At 39.9% G+C, this 24,092-nt stretch overlaps 1 long non-coding RNA gene across 6 annotated transcripts in view; it reads left to right on the plus strand.

Annotated features, from left to right (window-relative positions):
- LOC105071225 (uncharacterized) overlaps positions 1-24,092 on the plus strand; it is a 62,116-nt gene that overhangs the window by 34,264 nt on the left and 3,760 nt on the right. For 3 of the 6 annotated variants that reach the window (XR_012500141.1, XR_012500144.1, XR_012500143.1), the window contains 5 exons: positions 1,374-10,753; positions 11,512-11,646; positions 16,762-17,087; positions 20,128-20,258; positions 23,026-23,135. This is a non-coding gene — a long non-coding RNA (uncharacterized LOC105071225). Of the gene's footprint in view, positions 1-1,373; positions 10,754-11,511; positions 11,647-16,761; positions 17,088-20,124; positions 20,259-23,025; positions 23,136-24,092 lie in introns of all 6 variants that reach the window. The other 3 variants (XR_012500142.1, XR_012500145.1, XR_006725807.2) reach the window with 3 other exon arrangements.

Raw genomic sequence — 24,092 nt, forward strand, 5'->3', positions numbered from 1 at the left:
TTCTAGACTCTGTTCCCTTGGATTCCTTTTTTAAAGACCAGCTCATTCTGTCTTGAGCTCATTTTTTTCCTGCAGTATCTTGTCAGCAGTAGCCAGTAGTTGCTGGCACTTCAACACTCCCTGTCCTCTCCTACCGTTCTCAGACTCTGCTGAGGACCCTAGGTTCAGGAGCCAGTCGTTGGCCTTAGAAACCACTGTGGGTGACAGCTTAGCAAATGTTTTGTCACTTTTCATAAAATGTGAGTTTGCCCCCTCTCCAGCCTCTAGTATCAGTTTCCTTGCCACCCAGAACCTAACCACTAAGCCCATGACATGTATTTTAACTTCTGGTCACCGTCGCCTCACATTCTAAAGGCTGGAACTTGTGATGGTCCCGTGTAGACTGGAGGTGGAGCGGAGTGCGGTTCAGCTGGTGCGGGGCACATATGGGGAGCAGTTAGTGAGCGGCCGGCCGGGTTCTGCCACCATGAAGAAGGAAGAGCTCTTAGGTTTTCTGATGATTCCAGCTACTTCTCAGAGTTATTTCTAGCAATTATTGAGAAGCCAAACTACCTTATATGAATTGGTAGCCTCTTAAACTTTTCTTTAATCTTATTTTGTAAATTACAAAATTAGGTGACCTCATTGACCATGATTAAGGTAATTTGAAAATGACAATATCTGTATTTTTTGAGCTCCCATAATATGCTGATGTTTACCCATATTTATAACATCTCCTTAAAGGATATTTCTCATATTTTAAAAATGCAGTGTTCTGAAATGTCACATTGCATTTAAGTGTTTTAAGCCACAGAAATGATTTCATTTAAAAATCCTAGTGATTTTGTTTTAAGACTTCATATACTGTGATGAAATTCATGCATTTTAACATTTATATTTTATGCTTCATCAATATAAATTAAGGTTGCTTCTTTAGTTTCTACTGGAAATGTATGAAATGTTTTTCCTGCCTCAAATGTATGCTGACTTTATAATATGGATAAAAGATATATTACAAAGGGCCACTTAGAAATTCATTTTTTATGTTTCTTAAACAAAAGCAATCTCAGTCTTGTTTGGTTTGGCTTTCCTTTGAACTATTTCTTTGAATAAACCATGAAATCCCTTATATTATACTGTATTAATATTATTATCTGAAATTTAAAACAATTATGTAACACCATGTGAGTATACTCTGTTAACCAGAATTGTAAGTAATATATTTAACATTAATGACCTAATCTGAGAGTTACAGGTATTAAATATATTTTTTAGTATTATATGTTAATAATATAAATGTTTCCATGTATATCATGTGTATACATATATAATAATAAAACTAATATTTGAGGAGTCATATAGGGCTCATTCTCTGTGTCCTGTTTTGTCTATAGTGACAAGAAACTGGCTGAGAATAAAGAAACTGAATTTGTTAATGCTTTACCCCTTAAGATGAATCCAAATTTTATGTCTCAAGAAACAAAATGTGAACCAATTTTTGGACAAAAATGAATAACTTATAGTTTTACAAAAGTCAACAAATGAAGGTACAGAAAATAACTGTCCAAGAGTAAATACTGTGGAAGAACAAATAGATAAAATGTACCTTGATATTTTGAAGAAAAAAATACCTGTTTGTCCTTGATTATTACCCCAGGATGACAAAATACATAAGGTAAGTGTCTATAGTTTATATTGATCAGACATAGTGATCAATGAAGTTACATAAATACTGCTGATAGGTATGTACTTTGTGAGCCAGTGGGACTGATTACAGAGTAACCTCCACGTGGATCCTGGGCATCTGTGAGCAGTAGCTGTTGCAACACCCTGTTGTCCCCAGATTTAAAAATGCCACTGTAGCATTAGCTTTCTTTTAGAAGCCACTCTTTACATTTTTTATTTTTTAAGTACACATAGTCCAGAATTTGAGTAGCATAAGAAAATTAAGTTTATTCTGGTGCCTTTTATTCAATCTTACCAGTAGTCTGTGTTGTGCAAAAGGAGGTGAGTTGGCATTTCATATAAATGCTGTTAGCAACTGTTGAGAAACTTATACATCTCTGTTCCTTGTTTCTGTGTTCTTGATTTATTCTGTTTTATAGACACGTGACCACAGTATTCCATTTTTATTTTATGGTTTTGATTTATGTGTTTACCATAAACTAACCATAAATTATCTCCAGTTCCTTGTGGAAAAAAGCAGAGTGCTGATCAGTTTTTACCTTGAGAAATCTGGAGAAAAAAGATAAGATTTTAATTCATTTCAATTATGTTCTTCCCCACTCTCCTCCATGATCATTCTTGTAATTACATGTCTTGCTTTCTGGCAAGCCTATTTTGTTTTATTATTTTGCTATTTTTGCTCCTGACTTTGAAGATGTGCTTCAGAATACTAAAATTCTGATGAATTAGGCTTGGAGAACTTGAATGTTGTGGCTCACCTTCTACAAACTGTGTTCTTCAGTAAGCAGTATGATTTTGCCATCTGTTAAATCATATTTACAACTGTCACTGATCTTTAAGTACTGAAGAATTTGTACTTGTGCACAGACTCTTAGATCTCAGCTGTGTTCCGGAGAAGCAGGGGCTGGTTGGTACACAGCTACCACACAGGAAGGCCAGACATGCCCCTCCTTTATTTAGAGAAAACCCCAGAGTGGATTATGTGCATCAGTTAGGAGCTCAGGCTAAGGCAAACCCAGTTCACCATTCAAGACATTTTCTACTCTTGAAAAAAAACTTCAAAGGACACTGCGAATAGCAAATACTTGAGATCCATCCCTGCCTCAAATCAAGCCAGGAAAAAAGGTAATTATACACACTTTTCATAATAAAATTCTGTACATATAACATATTATTTCATTTTCCTTATTCTCTACTTTCCCTGTTTCCTTGTCTCCTTCTGAGAACTTTCCTTATTTGTAGAAAAAAAATTAATCTTAAGGTGCTACATTCCATCTCTGAAAGACAGATTCAGTTCACTTCAGTTCAGGGAGTTTGTCATCACTAATTCTAGGTTTTCCTGAATGAGACCCAGAAAGTATGGGAGGTGAATATAAGATAGGAGAGCCAAACCCTCCTCATCTGGTTGGCTTTGTAATATCCAAAATGTTTGCCAGAAAAGAGCTATAATTCAAAATGCAAAGGGTAATATACAAATGAAGGTGGATACAGAGAGAAATATCTGGCTGTGAGTTCAGTCTAGTGTTGGAGAGACCGGATGTTTTTCAATCACCTGCATGCATTTATACAGCACCTCTGTTAGTTATTTCCTGGTGGAGTCATCCATCTTGGTGGGAGGAAAGGGCAGTTTCCCACGTAGGAGCCCATGCCACTATTAATAGGAGTAGGAACTCTCAAGTCAGACCAGCGTCTCTGCTGCCTTTAGACTCCAGCGGGGCTGGGAGAGCAGTAGAGCCAGAACTAATTCATGCTTTGTGGTTCAGCCAAATAGGGAACCGAGCCCATCGCTGCTGCCTGCTGTGACGGAGGAGAGCTAGCCTCACTGGGAAACTCATTTCCAGCTTAAAGTGCCTCCCCTGCCTTTCCCTGCAGCGATCCATCCCGGGACCACCTGGACTGTATTAGAATTCTTTCAGCAGTGAAGTCTCTCCTCTTTTGTCTGTGTGGCTGTGCATCCCCTGCAGCAGCCTGTGTATGTCAGATGTAAGGCTCTTCTCTGTGTATGTCAGATGTAAGGCTCTTCTCTGTCCGCGTACAGGAGAGCAGCAGGAGGGGTGGCTGTTCTGTACGCACAGGAATCAGGTTCTGCTGGCTTAATGCAGCATCCTTTTCTCCTGTTCTTAATGTGGAGACCTCAGATCCTTTCCCCTAACAGCTGCCTTGTGTTCTCTTACTTTCTTTTCCTTTTCTGTGGAGCAACTGCTTGTGCTGCTGTCATCTGTTCATTGTTGTTAATAACTAACCCTCCGCTGGATCTAGTGCTTAATGTTAAGAAAAACACTCGGAACATTTCCCAAATTTTAGAATCATCAAGAGGAGTGTGAAAGTTTTTCATTAATGTTTTAGGAGTATTCATCCTGTCTGTACCTTTGAGAGCAAGAGAATGAAGTTTTGTTTTTAATATTACTTTATTATATTTATTTTAGATAAACTAACCCCCAACATTTTTGAAGTTTACTTTATCCAAATTCATTCATATAACAAGTGTTTTTGGGCACCGACCTGGTTCTAGGCACTGTTGGATGCCCTCCAGGTACATTGGTAAGCAAGACAGTGCCACCTCCCCTCCCCCATCTCATGGAGCTGTCATCTGATGAAGAGAGACAGACACTTAACAATGAGCATACAAATGAGTAAATAATGTTACATGTTAAGGGGAAATAGAAAGCAGAGGAAGCGTGTCAGTGGTGGAGTCCAGCAGGTCACCATTTGAAATAAGATAATGTTGGCCTCGGTGAGAGAGCCCTTTGAATGAAGACTTGTAAGAGGAATTGGGATTGGCTGTGTGGATGTGTGGGGGAAGCATATTCCAGAAAAGTGAAACAGTCAGTGCAAAAGTCCTGAAGAGGGGGGAATGCCTGGCATCTTGGGGATCAGCATAGAAGCCCACATGGCTGGGGCAGAGTGGGCAGAGAGGTGAGGGGGAGGGGAGATCGGGCATCACAGGGACAGGCACGGTCAGCTTTTCTAGGGCATGAAGCAGCCTTGGGCTTTCACTCAGTGTGGAAAGGTGAGCGCCTGGGAAGCTGTGAGCATGGCAGTGACTTCACCTGATGCATCCTTTAGACAGAGTCCTCGGGCTGATGTCATTGGCTGTATTCACACAATACAGACCCACACCATAGGGGCACAGGAAGAAGCCCGAGACCAGTTAAAAGGGGATTTGAGGAATCTGGGCTGGGAGTGATGGGCTCGATCCAGGGTGGTGGCAGTGGTGGTAATGAGGAGCTATTGGATGGGGTTGTATTTAGAAGACAGAGTCAAAAGTCTAAAAGGTTTGTTCGGGGTTGTGAGAGAGGCATCATGGATGATGGCAGGGTTTGTGGTTTGAGCAGCTGGAAGAATGTGGTTCCTCTCCAGCTGGGATGGAGGGATAGGTAGAGTGGGCTTGGAGGTGGAGAGAGGACCAGGAGTTGAGCTGCTGAGATGCTAACTTTGAGATGGATGTCTGTTCTGTGTGCAAGTGGAGATGGCAAGGAGGCGGTTAGATGAGAGAGTCTAGGGCTGAGAGGGAGGTGTGGACTGTAGGTATCAAGAGTTGTTAAAAATGAATATTTTTGAAGCCATGGGTTTTTTAAACTGAACTATAACGGGCTTACAGTATTGTGTTAGTTTCAGGAGTACAGCAAAGTGAATCCATTTTTTTGCAGGTTATATTCTGTTATAGGTTATTACAAGACATTGGATAGAGTTCCCTGTGCTGTGTGGTAAATCCTTGTCGCTGAACTATTTTATGTACAGTAGTTTGTGTCCATTAATCTCATACCCTTGATTTCTCCTTCCCCCCACCTCCTCTTGTTAACCACAAGTTTCTTTTCTGTCTGTGAGTCTTTCTGCTTTCATATATGTTCATTTGTGTTATTTTTGAGAGTCCCCATGTAAGTGATACAGTTTTTGTCTTTCTCCATCTGACTTACTTCATTACACATTATATTCTCTGAGACTTGACAAAGCTTATCAAGGGAGCATCTCTGGAGAGAAGAAGAAAACCAAGGCCTGAGCCCGGGGCGTGCTGACCTAAAGAGGGCAGGAGGGAGAGGGCTAAACTGCAAGGACAGAGCAAGGTTGAGGCAACCTGAGCATGTGCACTCCTGAAGCCACGTGGGGAGAATATATAGAGGAGAGTAGATCTGCTGTGTCCGCTGCTGCTGAGAGAGATGAGGACTGACAGCTGACCTTGGAGTTTAGCAGGAAGGAGGCCATCGGCACTGGACAAGCAGTTTCTGTGGGCAGGTGGCTGTGAAAGGCAAACTGGGAACAGAAGAAGTGGAATTGGCTACTTCAAGGTATACACTTCCTGGAGGAAAGGGTGTAAAATGTGGGGGGGGGCAGTAATTTGCAGGAGGGTGGAGTCAGCAGGAGCCTTTTATTTTGCCTTGTTTTGAATTTAATGAGAGAAATCATGGTATGAATGAACAATAGAATGTTTGCACTTTTTGGAAAGATGCAGTAGCCGGGAAGAAGTGCATGATGAGGGGAGTCGTAGAGCAGAGTCCTCGAGTGGAGGGGCTGTAATGGGGTCCAGGGCACAGTGGGAAGTTTGGCTTCAGGTAGGAACATGGGCAGTTCATCTGTGGAAAAGCAGAAAGGAGGAGGGGAGAGGTGGGTGTGGGTACTGGTAGGGGCAGAATTGGTGAGGGATGGGGGTGATTTCCTCCGGTTGCCTCCACTTCCTCTGAGAAGTAAAACATGCTGTGATGAGGCGGCAGTGAGGATGGGGCCAGGATGCTGGAGGGGAGCAGGTGTGGGGAGCTCTCCTGGAGGGCTGGGCTCCCAGCAGCAGGAAGTCTGCTCCAAGTTGGTGACCGTGAATGTGAGCTGGGACCAGACAGGCAGGGGTGTGTATGTGTGTGTGTTGTGTGTATCTATGAGTGCACGGCCACTTTCTCCCACACAACTGCAGGTGTTGGTAGTTGTGTAGTTGGATTTACCAAGAGGACTGGTTTTGCCAAATGAGTGCAGCGGACTGAGAGAGGAGCAGGAAGGAGCTGCCTGTGTGTATAGGATGTAAGTGGAGTCATGAAGGAAGAAGAGACATTGGGGGTGTGGACAGTGTGAGACAAACAGGATCAACAGAGTGTGTCCCAGGGGCCAGAGCGCTGTGGGCATCCAGGTGCCAGAGGGCACACCTGGTGGTGGGGGAGTAGGACTGCCAGAGAGCAAATGCCTAAGGCTGAGATTCGGGCGTGGTTGTGTTACTGGTAACAGAAAAAGAACTGGAAAACCCGTGGGAGATAGCAGCTGGGGCGGAGAGATGAGCACAGGGAAGGAGTTGAAGGGCCTCTCGTGAGCAGTTGGAAATTACTAAGAGTGAAGCCAGATGTCAGGTCACAGTCAATGGAAATGAGGGGGATGGCATAGAGGTTGATAGGTGAAGGCAACAATATTTTTAATGAGCATTTTCCCTGACTTCAAAATTTCATAGAATTTGTGACTGCCAAAATAAATAAAAACACATCACTAAAATTCATATTTATGTAAGTACAATGGCAAACTAAGATTATCTGTTTTTGTACTGATCTAATTTTTCTCATTAGAGTGTCTGTTAAGTAGGATTTTTTTTTTAAATCTCTGTCTTTTTGTTGGAAAATTGCCCAGAGTGATTTTAGTTTTATTCCAAAGAACTGGAATTCCTTGGGGGTCGTTGTTACTTGTGACAGGATGGGTGTCAGAGAAGCAGCCTCTGAGCCGGAGGTGCATGTACAGAAAGTCTAGAGACTGTACTTGGCATCAGCACTGGTTCCGAGGGAGCAGCCTCTCATGACTGGAGCTGACGCCAGTTCGAAGGCTTCACTTTTTCACATAACCAGGAAGCCTGGGCCAGTTAATTCAGAGCTGGCACCTGTGCAAGGAACCAGACCCCCTTCTTTCCTGCTGCAAAATCCCTAGTCTGTGACTTTAGTCTTCCTTGTCACAAGATGGCTGCACAACCTCCAGCCCTTGCAGGAGGAGGAGAGGTGAAAGGTAAAAGGTCCATGCCTGTTAACTCAGCAGCATAATCAGAAAAGTAGTCGCTGTCCTGGATGCCTTGTGTTGGAAATTTTTGCTTTCATCTTACTAGTCAGAACTTTGATCCTGTGCCCCTGCCCCACCGCATGTGCATTGGTCCAGGGAGAGAGGTGTTTTTAACTGGCACATTGCTGCCCGGTGCAAAATTTTAGTGGGGAGGAAGAGGAGGTTGGCAGCTAGCAGTGTCTGCTGTGTGGTGATTTTACTTTCTATTCTAAATTAATTTTCTTTGACTTGTCGACTCGTGTATCTATTTTTAGATTAGTATGTTTATTGTCACAAAAGAAATAGTTGCTCATTAGTTAAACTCAAAAATACAGAAAAGTAAAAAGGAAGCAATAATTTAGCCAGAAACAGCTGGTGTCATAGTGGGTGAGCCTCATTCCATGCCTCTTGTGTGTGTGTCCTTCTGCAGATGGAAGGAAGCGGGATGACAGCTGGAAGGAAGGAGAAAGGCAGGCAAGTGGACAAATAAAAATGGATGAAGCATTGTATAAGAACAGATCACACTTTGTCAGTTCTTTTAAATAAAACATTAGGTTTCATTTTACTTAAATCTGTAAGAAGAAAAAGAAACTTCATCCTGAGAAATGTTACACCCGCAAAAGGTCCCTTCAAGAACATAGATTATGAAAACCCCTGAAAGACTGCCAAAGCCGTATTATTTTAAGCTGCATTTTCTAATTTTATACACTATCAATTTTCCCTTCTATTAAATATGTAGTAAACATCTTATATCCCCTACTTGCATGACTCCTACCATTTTTGTTGGTTTTATTTTTAATAACTATATTGTTTATAAATTTATATTATATACTATACATAATACATGTGTTATATATAATATAATATATATTTATATATGATTATATTATTTATAATCAATACATTTATTATATTCTCTCCAGTAGTTGTAATTCCCTTAAGCATTTAAATGTGGATCTTGGTTCTGGTTATTACAGAGCCAGAATGCTTTTCACCAGTCCATTAGCCATTGCTCCTCCATTCTGGAATTATTTTGATTGCCTTATAATTTGACTGAATTTTATGAATCCGTTGTTTTTTTAAGAAGGGCTCAGAAGTCCCAAATTCTGCAGTGTTTTCATGTTTGAATTTTATATCTAAGCAACTTTTCTTTCCTGTGTAAAAGGAAAAGATGCTGTCCATGTACAATTATTGAAAATAACAACTTAGGTCAAAATGAAGAACTCAGGAAGGGAGAATTCTGGTGTGAAAGCACTGGCTGACTGCAGCTGGAGCAAGAACCACCTGCCACACTCATGGCCACCGGGTCCTGGGAGAATCACCGTGCTGGCAGGTCTGACCCCTTCACTGGCCATGTTAATGGTCCTCCAGTGACTTGGAGGGATTAATGGCCTGATTTTACAATGACTCAAACAGATCCTTTATGATGCTTTAAGAGGTTTCTACAGAGAACCTTCTACATCAAACTGTCCAATTAAATATGATTACTACTCTATAAGGAAAATCTGGAAAAGATTCAAAGGAAATCTTGGGGTGAGGTACTTTTGGGGACTTGTTTCTTCTTTTGACTTTTCTGTAGTTTCCAAACCTTTAAGAACCGTTTCACTTTTAATGACAAAAGTAAACTTTACATTTAAAAAGTTAATATCCTAAAGAAATTATATTAAAAAAATTTTGATTCTTCACTTATCTCGAAGGCAGTCAGGGAAACGTTCACTGGGAGTTCAGTTCAGGACCTGTAGGGTTTGAATACAGGCCTCCAGATCTTTTCTAGGGATTTCCCTGAAACTTTTTTTTGTATTATTAACTGAATAATTATTGGCCTTAGAACTATTTCTGCTGTTTGGGGATATATGAGGTAACTTAAAAGCCAAAAATTTGACCAAAATATACACGAATAACATTTTTTCTAATGTAATGTATGATATCACAGTATTAGAGCAGGATTATCTTTTTTTAATCAAACTTATACTAGTTGTTATAGTTTCCATGCAATTTACATTATTCCAGTGATACTATACCTTGATATAATTTATATAGAAAAATGTGATTTAAAGCCCACTTAATCTGAACTAAAATGCTTCATAAAGTTATCAGCTGCTCTTTGATTCTTCTTTTAGATACTTTTAGTTATTGCTGTGAACATTTAAAAGAATAATGTGATGAAACCTGAAATTACCCTGATCCACATTCTCCTCAAATGTATTTAGCTCCATGTGTCATTGGAGAGGAGCCTTGGGTCAGTTGGCCTCTGAGTCAGATGGAGTGGAGGCCGGTACCGGGCAGGGGTCCTGCGTGCGGGGTCCTGCGTGCAGGGGAACAGCTGTGTGGGGGCACTTTTTATGCACCAGCCTGCTGTGAGATCCTCACTTGTCTTAGTGCTCCCGTTGTATTAGTGCTTCTTGTTACATAATTGCTGAATACACATTCAAACGTAGTTTGTATTTGTGGTGCTTTTATCTATTGTTTTATAATACTTAGGAATATCTGGAGCAAGACTCACTAAGCCCGCTGCTCCAGCTTCCCACGGGGAAAGCTTCGTGGCTCCCCGAGAAGTCTGAGGGCCCCACAGAAACTGATTCCTGTGTTCAGTTTCTGAACGTAGGTGTTGAATTTCACAGTAATATTCATAATGGTTGTATGGTCTACAATTATATGTTGAAATTAAGTTATAAATAATGAAATACATGAAATTTCTTCTGCACTGAGTGATACTGCAGTCATTCAGTCTTATTGAACATTTATTGAATTTTCTTGTGTAGTAGAACATTGTTAACAGTGTCATTTTCATTCTTTATGGTTTTTTCCCTAGCCCCATGTTGAAATCTAATATATAACTCTACATACTGAAGTAATGCTTTTCCTTAAAAGGATTCTTCAGGATAAGGTGGTGGGAACAAGGAAGCAGAACTGACTATGTTTGAAAGAGTTCAGGAAGCAGAGGGAAAATGCAGAGGGGCACAAGCTCTCAGGGAGCGGATTAAAGTCACATTCTCAGAAAAAAAAGTTGGAAGATAAGACGGAGGAACTACAAAGACAGCAGGAAAATGAAGTCTTCAAAATGAGTCAAGACAATTATATTCTTTGAGCCAAGGTACTAGACACATTGTCCTATTTTTCCTTCTATTTATGAAAAATGAACTTGTACTCCCTGCTAAATGCACTATCATCTACTGTCCCCATGGCTCTTTGACTTGATGCATTTGCAGCAGCAAACATGAACATGGTTCCCGAGAGTGCCTTCTAACAGAAGAGCCTAAATCAAACTCCTGGGGGAAAAATCAGAATTTAAATTGACTCATTTTGATAGTTCTCTTGTTAGCAGTCCTTTTTGAAAATAAATACCTTAGTTCATGGTGACTTTTGTGAACGAAAATACTACAGTGTGAATGAAATTACTGCAACCATATCAGTAAACAAAGAATGCTGAAACCAGGTCATCAGTGGCTGCCACCACCCCCCAGTGGGGACGGGCCTGCAGCCCAGCTCTGCAGCCACTCACAGTGGTGCCCTCTGAGCAGACTCAGAATAAGAAAGGACAGGATACTGGCCCTAGATAGCTTGGTGCTTGTCAAAGGAATGGATTTGGTGAGCCCAAATGTTTGCTTCCTCCCATACATAGAAAAGCACTAAATTCTTTAACTTGAGATGCCTAGTTTTCTTTAGATAACAAGTAATCTTTTATTGTTCCAACTACCTGGTCTTTATTGTAAAGCTCCTATATATCCTAGCTCCTCCCCTACCTCTTCGGAGCAGTCCCTCAGAGTGATCTGAGAGACTGTCACCCCAGCTCGAGTCCTCCCGCCAATATAAAACATAACTTTTAACTTTTAGGCTGTGCATTTATTTCAGTCAACAGATTTGGTGACCACGAAGGGACCCAGAGCAGACTTCTCTCCACCTGAACTCTCCGAGTAACTGGAGCCTTGGTACAAGCAGTGGCCCTTTGTGCCCATCGGCCTCCTCGGGGAGTCCAGATGAACTTGGGTGAGTCTCTCCTGGTTCTCGGATCTCCCATGTTGGTTGATGATCCTGAGTTTTATTTGGCGGTGTATCCAGGTAACTGGCCCTCCAGTTGAAACATACTGGGGGGAAATACCCACCCAGGTGGAGACATGCTGGGTGGGGCCTGGTTGAAAGATACTGGCAAATACCCACTCAGTGGAGAAGTCCTGAGTGGGTCCCAGTTGATAGATACTGGGGCCTGGACTGAGTGGTTAGGTAAGAGGCTGGTCTAAAGCTTTCCTCAATTTGGCTACCTCCATTAAATTTGTCAGGGTAAAAGTAAAACTCTTATAAGAAACCTTTCAACTCCAGAAATGGGACCCTCCTCCTGGCTGGTAACAGCTTTCTCGGGTGACAGAGAAACTTGCAGGAGCGGTAGAGGCAAAGACATGCCGTGCAGGTGTCCCTGTGGGAAAACCTACTAGCAATTTTATTCTGACAACCTGACCTTAGAATGGGGAATAGAACTTTCAAAACAGAAGAAAAAGAAATGACAGATTGCCAGCCTCCAACTAATAACCCAGCCAGGTCTATTTACTTACAAAACTTACAAATTTAATTGGGAATTTAAAAAACAATCTCACTCTGAAAGTAACTAGCCAGGCCTGATAAAACATTTTCTGGAATTCTGACCTTATAAAAACAAAAGCCCCTTTAGGGGGAACTTGGATTTCTCTTCCTGTGTCCTTGAAATGTAGATGTTTTGTCTTTCTCTGGGTGGTGTGTGTGTGTGTGTGTGTGTGTGTGTGTGTGTGTGTGTGTGTGTGTGTGTGTGTGTGTGTGTGTGTGTGTGTGTGTGTGTGTGTGTGTGTGTGTGTGTGTGTGTGTGTGTGTGTGTGTGTGTGTGTGTGTCTGGGTGGGGTGTGTGTGTGTGTGTGTGTGTGTGTGTGTGTGTGTGTCTGGGTGGGGTGTGTGTGTGTGTGTGTGTGTGTGTGTGTGTGTGTGTGTGTTTCCTCTTATTTAAAGGAAGGCTTGGTCGCTGCCATGACGCTGCCATGCAAAGGGTACAAGTATTGTGTGCATGTGGTGGCCAAGCATATAAATTGGGATTTTCGGCAGTTCTTTGTACGAATTCTCAGGCATTTTGCCATTTTGACCTTTGTTGCATCAGCCTGGGCCACAAAGGCCTTTACCTTTTGGGAAGTAAACTTTTGAATTTTATTTAGGCAACACCCCCACTCTCATGTGGAAAATCCTCTTTATCTTATTGGTTTAAAATCACTATATATATATTAATTGATGGCCATATGATGGATCCTTTAATTTGGAAAAAACTTCTAAATTGGTGAAAGTTAAGAGAGCTCTCATTATAAGCAGAGGTTTTATTGGTACCTATTAAAATCAATCAAGTTTAAAGGTGGAAAAATATAGCTAAGAACTTAGTTTAAAAGAGGGAAAAGACCAGTTTTGAAATCTACATTTGTCTTTTCCCTTTCCCTTAATGGTTTTAGAGATGCTAATAAAAACATTAGAATAATTAATGTTAATTAGGTTGAATAACTTAAAAAAGGAATGTAAAAATGTCAAAAGGGACTTATCCCAAATGGATAAATATTTTAGATGGTTATTTTGAAGGGATAAATAAAATGGACATTTTTGGATCAAGGTACAAGGTTTTGATACTACACTATGTAAAGTTAAAAAAAAAAAAAAAAAAAAAAGGCCAAAGAGATCACCTACTGGTCCCCAACATTAAAGTTCAAACAAGAACACTTTATTTACCCCAATTTAAAATGTATATATTTATAGGGCTGGAAAAATATATATATAGACTAAGATACTTGATCAGTGATTGGGGCAATAGAGCAATTAATCAAATGAAAATTTACAAAGACCTAAGTCCTTTGGCTCAAACTTGGTGATCCCAGAGACTTTTATATAAAACTAGATAAAGTGGACAAGAAAAAAAAAAAAAAAAGGCTTCTGGCACTCCTTCTAAAAATAAGAAATATTGATTAGACCTAATGAATGTTAAAATTAAAGGTATAAGAGTTAATAAAATTGAGACAAAATTTTGTAAAATTGGTATATTTAAGTGGGCTTTATATAAACCTCTTTTGCTTATTTATGTTGTGGGATAGATGTTTCAATGGAAAAACGCTTCCCCTTCTTGGTATTATAAGGCTAGACACATACCTGTCCCTCAGAAAATATTAATTAAACAAACTGAAGGAAAACAATAATGTTGCCTGAGCTATCCAATATAAAGTAAAACTAAAAACTAATATTCAGTGGCTAAAAAAAAAAAGTGGTTTACCCTGGTTTTAACTTATAACTAACTTATAACTCAAGGAAAACAGATCTTACTAAATGCCTTCTGGAAGCATTTGAAGACATGATAAAGTAAACCTTAAAGTTTTAAAACATGGAATTCTTTGCTTACAGCTCTTCTCACTGATACAGAAAAGCAAATTAAGGAGATACAATTGGGCCTGCGTGACAGAGCAGTTCTCTGGGGAACTGGACGCGTGTGTCTTTGTCTTGCAGATCAGAAATGTAAATACAGCAAACAGTGACCTAGGACTGAGCCTAATTAGCTCAACAAGATAAAACTTAAGGCCAAAGAAAATTTTGGCATTTTAGAACTCAGAACTCTGACGGGTCCTTCAGACTTTGTCAAGAAATCTTAAATGTCTTTTTCATCAATAGTAAGCCTTAGTGATTTGAGCAAGCAAATTCAGCTTACTCAAACTGTTATTTATAAGCAGTAAATTTATATTGTAATACCTAACTCCTAAGTAAGTTTTAAAGTGAAGCTATGAGATCTCTAGCTTTTGTCTGTTTATAAGTCTGTGTACACATTATAGATATGAGATATTTCTACTGCTAAAAAAAAAAAACAAATTCAAAGAGCTCTGCTTAATTGATGTAAAAATAAGAGCTTACTAATTAAGTATTTTTAAAATAAAAACTGACCAAATTGACTTTCAGGTTCACATGAACTGGAAAATATTTAATATTAAGTTAATGTTTGGTATTGTTTAGTTTAAGTTTGTTCTAATTAATAAAGTCTTATTTAGAGTCATCAATATTAAGTACAATATCTTTACTGTACGTAGGTTTAATGAAAGTCAAATAAGATCCTGTTATATCTGTTGCAGATTTGTCAAAAAAAATAGTAATGTGGTGTGATAAAATTCTAAGTAAGTTAAATGCAAATGAGATGAGACATTTTGTGTTAATTCTTTAAAAATATTATTTTAAATGTATGCTTAAAATAATCTCTAAATCTTTGTTATCTTTAAATTCTAGATTTGTGCTAAATTAAGTTAAATGATGGGAGTTTATTAAACAGCTATGCCATTTTCAGATAAAATAAGATTGAAATATCACTTACTCAACATTTGACTTCCTCTTACAGAGAAACTAAAGGTGTTTAAAAATATTAATAAATGTTTGGCACCACCCTGAAATATATTCTCTACTGTTAAGGGAAACATCTCAGTATCCTAGGAAAATAAGGTGAATGTGTAAAGGAATATATAAGGAATGGACTTATATTTTGTTAATGGAAATTAGTGACTTTGTCCTGAAGCTGGTTACTTCTGAATGAAAGAGAAAATAAGAGACAAAATAATATGAGTATAGAAAGTTGTGGAAGGCTTGTGGCAGAGGAACCCTGAGGAAAGAGTTTTGTACATGGTCGGGATTGGCTAAGTTTAGAGTAAATTTGGTCAAAGTAAATGAATAAGTAACCTGGTAAAAGACTAGATTTGGTTTTCTCTATGTTAAATGGACAAAGTTTTCTTAAAATGTTAATCTCCCTTCAGTAACAGATTGTAAACTACTTATACTCCCTAAGTGATCTGTTCTGCCTTTACCTTTGAAATATTTACTTGTTAATGAATAAGTGCTACTTTACAGTGATCTATACTTTTATCTGACCAAGTGTTCTGAAACCTTTTAACAAGCTTCACAAATATCAATTTCTGATTAAAGTTCTTTTGATCTCCAGTTAACTTTGGGATGCTACAGAGGGCCCCTGAAACATCCCAAAGAGAGATTTTAAAGTAGAAAGTTTCATTTGGTATGTTAAATAACATGAGAAGTATTGTCAAATGAATAATAAATCTTCCTAGGTTATATTGTATGAGAAAATATTATTAATATAGATATTCTAGAATTTATATGGACTCCCTAAAATTCTGGTATATCTAAAATGTTGCCAGTCATAATTCTGGTTATTGTGACCAGGTTTATTTATCGATTACAGTGTAACATGTTTAACCATGCCTTTAAATCTTTTCTCATTTATAGACAGTTATTGTTTTATTCTGATGATTTTACAAAATGCTTTCTTTTCAAGGAGATTTACTGGTTTCTAGTCAATTTCAAACTATAGCACTGAACTAAACTGGGTAAGAAATGTTAAAGATCTAATGAAAACTCTGATTTCATAACACTGTTAACAAAAGGATTAGTTACATGGGACTGAGTAAACTGATGAATATGGTTATAATTTTTTATTTTATCTGAAATATTACTGGCTTTAATCTGTTTCCCAGACATAAAGAAACTCTTCTCTTTAAGCTAGTTATGACTCATAACAATTTGATGAATTATACCTATGTAAGCAGACTTGGAACAGTTATCTTTTCTCTCTATCTGATCCCTCCAGAGAATGGAAACTCTTTAGGTCACCAGTGGCTCTATCAGATAAATTAAAAAGTTCATCTCCTAACAGATATACGAATCTCAAGATATTTTAAGGACCTTAAAGAGAAAACAATTTACCTAAATCTGTAAGGCAAAAATCTGTGACAACCCCTTGACATGGCTTTCCTGGTCTTAGGAAACCTTATTTACATTTTAGCCTGAGACTCCTTATTAAAAGTTCCAACACAGCCAATTTAGAGCCTATGTGATCAAATAATTAGACTTAACTTGTAAACAAATTAATCTTGATTTGATTATATTTCATAAAAATGAGGGAACTTTAGAGAGAAAAATATTATATTTTAGTGGATATTAAATTCTAGTGTTGTTGAGGTCTATATTTACTAAGATACTTTCCAAATCATTCCTTGCTATTATGTTACATTGATGCAAAGTTTAATTGAATTATTAAAAGGACACACTGTATGTTTGTTTCTGAAGCTAAGTAATCTCCTTGGATAAAAATCCGATGCCCATGACCTGCGGCCAGGGGATTATACATACTGGAATAGACATGACGTAAAGAACTGTCTCCAACCTGAATGAAAGGACCGTTTACCAGGTACTCTTAACTAGACCATGCACAGTGAAAGCTAAAGGAAATTGACTTTTGGATTAGTTTCCAGTCAGAAAGAGCCCCTGCAGTGCACTGGCCTATAGAGCACTGCTCACCTTAAAACAATGCTCAAATGAAGAAAAATCTACCAGGCCTGGATGAGAAGAAGATGACATCTGAGGTAGAGAGCTGACCCAAGACACCGGACCAGGTCTGTATATACCAATTATTTTGATATTTGCTTACACCTTTAATTATGAACTATTCCAATTGTTAGGTTTATGGTAAATTACCTATGTCTCGTACTTCTGTGTTACCTTGGTGGGTTTCCCTACTCCAAAGCTCTAACTAGATAGCCTTCAGAAAATTTATTCTAAAGAGGAATGATAGTCTGTTTAGGCCACTATTGACATTATAAGGTGGGAGACCTTACCTGGCCAATTAATAATACCTGCTCTGAACCTGACCATAAATATAAATTTCCTTATAAGATCACTCAAGCTCAATCAGAAACACAAGCAAAATTTTAACCCCGAAATGTAACTTCTCAACTATTAAATCCTTACTTGTGACTTTATTAACATTACTAGCTATATTACTTATATCCTGTCTATTTTATAAAATTGTTGTTTACTCCATTTCCCAGTGTGTAACTAGGCCTCCAACAAGATTGATGATGGCTAAACATCTTGAGGAAATAGATAAAATTTATAACCCTGCATAAAATAATTGTAATAGTGTGATTCTAGGTATGGGAATGAGCAATGAGGGGTAAACATCTCCTGGATCATAATAGACTAGTAAGACAGGCGATCCAGAGAACTTTTAATATCGACAGGGCCTGATCCAAAACTGGCACTTTGAGTGGCATGTCAACAGATTCTTCACCTGATCTTGTGAAGGAAAAGCCCAGATGGGCTAACGAGCTAAGTCACAAATCTAAGTGTGATAAGTGCTGGTTTACTGATATAAGTTCTGCTGGGCTAACTCGTAAATCTGAAGTTTAGTGTCAGTTTACTGGGCTAACAAGCTAACTCGTAAATCCAAGCTCAACAAGTGTCAGTAACGTGATCTGTTCCAAATTGATAAGCTCCAGTGTACTGATTCCTTGCTTTTTGTTGTTTGAACCTTATTGGCCAATAGCCCCATACTTGTAATTAACCCTATAAAACCTCATGCGCACGTCTTGGCGGTGCTCAGAGCTTTGGAGCAGAAGCCCCTCTGAGCCCGCCGGTGTAATAAATCTGAGTACTCCAACCCTCCGAGTGGTGCTTGTTTCTTGGCTGGCCTGTCATTTCCGTAACATCTAGGAATGAGCCATCCTAGCACCGTGGGACAAAATTGTTCACGAAATGTCTCCCAAAATATTGGTCGAATTTAGGACCAAGAGGGAGCATTGTGAATGAAAATACTGCAATGTGAGTGAAAATACTGCAACCACTTCAGTAAACAGAATGCTGAAACTAAGTCATCAGCGGCTGCCGCCTCTCCCAGTGAGGACAGGTCTGCAGCACAGTCTCTGCAGCCACTCACAATGGTGCACCCTGAGTGGACTCAGAATAAGAAAGGACAGGATACTGGCCCTAGATAGCTAGGTACTTGTCAAAGGAATGGATTAGGTGAGCCCAAATGTTTGCTTCCTCCCATACATAGAAAAGCACTAAATTCTTTAACTTGAGATGCCTGGTTTTCTTTAGATAACAAGTAATCTTTTATTGTTCCAACTACCTGGCCTTTGTTGTAAAGCTCCTATATATCCTAGCTCCTCCCCTGCCACTCTGGAGCAGTCCCTCAGAGCCATCTGAGAGGCTGTCATCCCGGCTCGAGTCCTCCCGCGAAATAAAACATAACTCTTAACTTTTAGGCTGCACACTTATTTCAGTTGACACCCACATCTGTTTTCCTGCATCACAACCACACTGGAATAAGCTTAACACCAGCGACAGTTAATTCATTACAGGATGTTTTGTGTTGATGGTTCTGATGTTGGAATTATCTCTGAACTTAGCCCTTCTACAGCTATCATTCTGAAATTCTGTCTTCCTTGAAGGTGTCGACTGAAATAAGTGTGCAGCCTAAAAGTTAAAAGTTATGTTTTATTTGGTGGGAGGACTCGAGCCGGGATGACAGCCTCTCAGATGGCTCTGAGGGACTGCTCCAGAGAGGCAGGGGAGGAGCTAGGATATAGAGGAGCTTTACAACAAAGACCAGGTAGTTGGAACAATAAAAGATTGCTTGTTATCTAAAGAAAACCAGGCATCTCAAGTTAAAGAATTTAGTGCTTTTCTATGTATGGGAGGAAGCAAACATTTGGGCCCACCGAATCCATTCCTTTGACGAGCACCTAGATATCTAGGGCCAGTATCCTGTCCTTTCTTATTCTGAGTCCACTCAGGGTGCACCATTGTGAGTGGCTGCAGAGGCTGTGCTGCAGACCTGTCCTCATTGGGGAGAGGCGGCAGCCGCTGATGACTTAGTTTCAGCATTTTGTTTACTGAAATGGTTGCAGTATTTTCATTCACATTACAGTATTTTTGTTCACAGGGGCATGAGAAGGGCTGTGTCTCAGGTCTCAGTTGAGCCCCTGGGACATGCCCCTTGAAGTGTGGGTCCTTGGCTTCATGCAGTAAAGGATTCAAGAGCAAGCCACAGTTGAGTAAAGGTAGATTTATTCAGAGAGATACATTGAAAGGCAAGAGAAAAGCCACAAGGTGTGGGGGTTGGGTGCTCAGATTAAATTTAGGTACACATTCCATGGACAGAATTCCATCTCAGAAGAGGAAGAGAGAGAAAGGGGCCATGAGGCGCTGTGTTGCTGGTTTTTATGGGCTTGGTGGCTTCATATGCTAATAAGTGGAAGGACCAGTGTAAGGGGAAAGGGCTGGGATTCCCAGGAAGCTGGCTATTTTCCACTCTTTGACCTTTTGTGGCTAGCCTTGGGACTGCCGTGGTGCCTGTGGGTGTGTTATTCACCATGTTAATATATTACAATGTGCTTATAATGAAGCTCAAGATCTACTAGAAGTTAAATCTGTCATCATCCTGAGCCTCAAGGCCTCCTGGGGGTTGAATCTTGCACAATTTTGATGTTAATTGCTGTAGCATTCCTTGAATGGCTGTGCCCTGCCCCCTTCCTGTCTCAGTTGTAAGACAGGTTAAGGTCTCTGCATATTGTGTTTTCTTTTATTCTTCCTCACTTCATCATTTCCTTTTCCAAATAAAACAATTACTGTGTTTTCTCAATGAAGTAGCTTTGAAGAATCAAACAAAAATCACACGTGGTTGCATCTTGAGGGAACATTGGCTCCTGTCACTGAAGAAAAATTGAAGCAATTCCAAAAACAAATAGGAACAAGAGACACTTTTTCAGGGATGTCAACAGGTATGGTTCTTCAGCTCATAATGAGTTGCTATGAGATCTTTGGTTTTAAAAATAAGGCATTTAAAAATATTTGTGTCCATTTAACATGTAATGGGAATTCTGGCAGTATGAGGAAATAATCAATTGACTGGTATGGACATTTGTCATGGGCAGAATTAAAGTGGTTAACAGCATAGGTTCTGGATTCAAAAAAATCTGGCTTTAGGCTTTGCTTCACCACCTGCTGTGCAGCCTTAGGCAAATCACATCCCCCCTCTGTGTCAGTTTTCCCATCTGTGAAATGGGAATGAGACTGACAGTACCTGTCTCATAAAAATGGTTGTGAAATTAAGATAAGACAGCACTCATCTCCCAGAGCTCTGCAGCAAAGGCAGGCTGATTCTGCCTCCACACTTCCTGCCTGGGGAGCCACCCTTCCCTAGTCAGAGTTAAAAGGATATGGATTAAGGGGGTTTTCACTGGTGTAGTGAGCCAGGGGCTTAGATGGGCCCATGCCCCTGTGGGAAACCAGGCTTCTGAAGGTGCAGGTCCTACACCCTGGCTCTCCCTGAGGGACATGGGGCCTTTGTCACAGCTTCTGCTAAACCTACCTGTCAGGGCCTGGCTGGGCCGACACAGCCTTCCACAGGCTCAGAGAACAGAGACCTGGGTGGGCTTTTCTTGGCTACCCACGTTTTCTCTTGCTTTACACTTAAAAGCCACTTGTGTGACATTAAAGCCACATTAGGAAGTATATATATTTAAGTCATAAAAATAAAAGACAGTGCAGACCAACCTGAGTGCTCTCCACACAGTAACCAGTTAAAGCATATTTCCTGTAATTAATTTTATAGCCGTGTTTCCTTAGAAACTGTCTTATTTTTTCTTTCATTTTCTGTAATGTTTTTCAATAGATAATATTGGCTATCTTTGGAATTATGTTCAGAAATATGAATCTGAAATCAATTGCCAATGTCCTGAGATTGAAAAAATTTGACTTAAAAGTGGGAGAAAGTGTATTTGTCCTGTAGAAGTCAGACATTTATTCTGTGTGATGGCATCTTGGTGACGCTGACCTGACAGGCTGGCAGAACAAGTTTTGTGATCTCCAGCATGAGACCTCACCTTCATTTACTCCCCACCACTCACCCCTCTTTTTTAATTTCCTCCCCTTTCCATCTCACTACCATTTTCTCCCTTGACAATAGTAGCCTAAGCCTTGAGCCTGCCAATAAGAAGCATTTTCACTCCAGGGACATCCTGAGAAAGTGTTACTGCATCAAAGATGACAGCATTTACTGCAAATGAAATGGTATTGATTTTGCAGGACACACAGCCCTAGAGTTAGTGACAGCCATCCAGATCCTCTGCCTGCCATTCTGCGATTGCTGCTCAGAGCATGCCCTTTAAGGAACAGACCCATAAGTATGCCAGCCACCCCTCACACACACAAGAACACAAGATTTGTATGTTAACATATGTACGTATGTTTCTGGGTTTCAAGAATTCTGCAGATAATTAAGCACAGACTATCTGCCAGGCATTAGGCCAGGCATGGTGAGACAGTTCAGAGTTTCATTAGATTTCCGAAGGTCCTTGGTTTTCATCAGATTCTTAGTTTTAAAGAGGTTAATAAGCCAGAGCAACTAAGCACAGATTGCCACTGATCTCACTGTCTGAGTCCCATTTTAGCTCAAGCCAGGTGCTGAGCTGGGTCTAGGCTTTGCTTTGCCTCATCCTGATCTTCCAGAAACACCTAGTCTCTACCTCCTTGCTTACAGAGAGTTCCAGAACAATCCTGACTACACAATGTGGCTCCATCCAGTTTCCTCACGCTAGAAAGATGGGCCAAAAACAGAAAAAAAGAAGATACAAATGTCACCAAGTCCAAACTAATTCTGCTCACCACACAGCAGGCCAGTAAATTAGGAGACAGTGTCTTGGGGCAAGGAGTAGCTTCTTTATTTAGAAAGCCATTCAGAAAGCCGGCAGACCAAGAAGATGGCAGGCTAAAGTCCTGGAGAACCACCTTCCCCAAGTCAGAATTCAGGCTCCTTCCTACTTGCTTGGTTGTTGCAAATTTCTTGGCATAGGAATTCTTTGTTCTTGGAATCCTGTGTTCTTGCAGCTGTCCACGTTGGTCAGATCATGGTGCCCCTGTAAACCTACAGCAAAATAAATGTTATTTTATATTCTGCAACTTGTTATCTTTATATGAATGGAAATGTATTAATACACTTAAAGCTCAGAGCCTTGAGAATAGGCTCTCCTGTACATTTCAGGCTATTGGCAACATTGTTTCACAAAAGGTACAGAGTTGGCAAGACTGAGCCTAGAAAACAGGGTGCAGGGTTAAAGTGAAAGGAACAGATCTAATATGGAGTCGGGTTTGTTCTTTTCTATCACACAAACAGCCACCCTGGCCTTTCCATCCCTGGTGTGCAAAATCGGGACGTGGTTTTTCTTGCAGTCACTCACCCACTTACCCCTGTGAAATGCAGTAAAATATACTGACAGGCTCGTTGGCTTTGGAAAGTTCTGCAACTTTTTTGTTTACTAAGTGTTTTGAGCATTTTGGAAAGAATTGTTTTCAGCTAGCAAATTGTCTTCTGAGAAAATTGAATCAGTTTGTAAAAGATTTTAAGTCTTACTCAAAAACAAGAAATTTAAAGGCTAAAAACATTTAAAGGATGTATCTTTCATGAGCACATATGCTAAAGTTATATAGGTCCTGCTGACTTAACTAAAATGTAACTTAACTAAAATGTAACTTTCTATTTATAAAAAGGAAAATGAAAAATTGTGTAATCAAGTGAAAGATCTCCAAGAACAAAACAAAAATGAGAAGCGAATGTTCAAGGAAAACCAGAGCTTATTCAGCCAATTAGTTTCCTTAAAGTAAGTCCTTTTTAAATACTTAAAATTAAATTGATTCATCTAATTGTTATATTAATAATACATTTAGTTACACTTAGAAATTTAAAAAGTTATACAGATTTTCAGTTTTGTAACTTTCATAATTTTAGTTTTCAGTGGATTTTCTTTCGGCATTAGATGATTAGTACACACTTCAGTATTTTCAGCATATTCATATTTGAATTTGACATCAGTTTAAGGAAATTGAACAGCCCTCTTGATCAATCATTAAGCCTGGGACACATGTAATGCATCTCAGTAATGATGCTTTTAGTAATAATAGTAAAATAAATATACAGTATCATTTACTGTCTTAGGTCGGGTTCCGAATAATTAGAGCCTGAGCTGGGGGTCCTTGTGGAGGTGACTTCCTGCAGGATAACTCTCAGGAGAAGGGGAGTGGGAGAAGCAAGGTGGGGTTGGGCAGGGGGAGGGAGGGTGAGTGACACCATGGTCCCAGCCAGAGGCTGGTGTCATTCTTCTCTTATCAGGAAGCTCAGGAGAACAGACTGCACACCAGAGTTGGTCCCCAACTGAGGCAAGTGGGGAAAAGCCATTTGCGCCCCCAGCCAGTCAGTCTCTGGCTGAAGTGTGCCCCAGGAAGTGGGTGGTGCTATCCTCTGGACCAGGGGCAGGGGCTGCCATTTGGCAAGGGCATTTCTCCAGAGACAGGGAGCCTGTGAGTGGTGAGAACCAGCACTCCCTGTGGCAGCTGGCAGAGCACCAGCACCTACTTAGGAATCATGCTCCACACTGTAAGGGCTTTAGATGTTACTACATCCACCTTTAACATGTTAAGTGAAGAAGCTGAACCGACAGCCATGGGCAAGCTAGGGTCCTGTCTTTTAGGAAGTGACTGATTATTTCACCTAGACATTCAAATAGGACTGCTGTCAGAAGAAACTTCTTTGGCTGTGAATGTCATGTGTGTTACATTTT

Source organism: Camelus bactrianus, chromosome 17, assembly GCF_048773025.1.
Source record: "Camelus bactrianus isolate YW-2024 breed Bactrian camel chromosome 17, ASM4877302v1, whole genome shotgun sequence".
Classification (NCBI taxonomy): Eukaryota; Metazoa; Chordata; class Mammalia; order Artiodactyla; family Camelidae; genus Camelus; species Camelus bactrianus.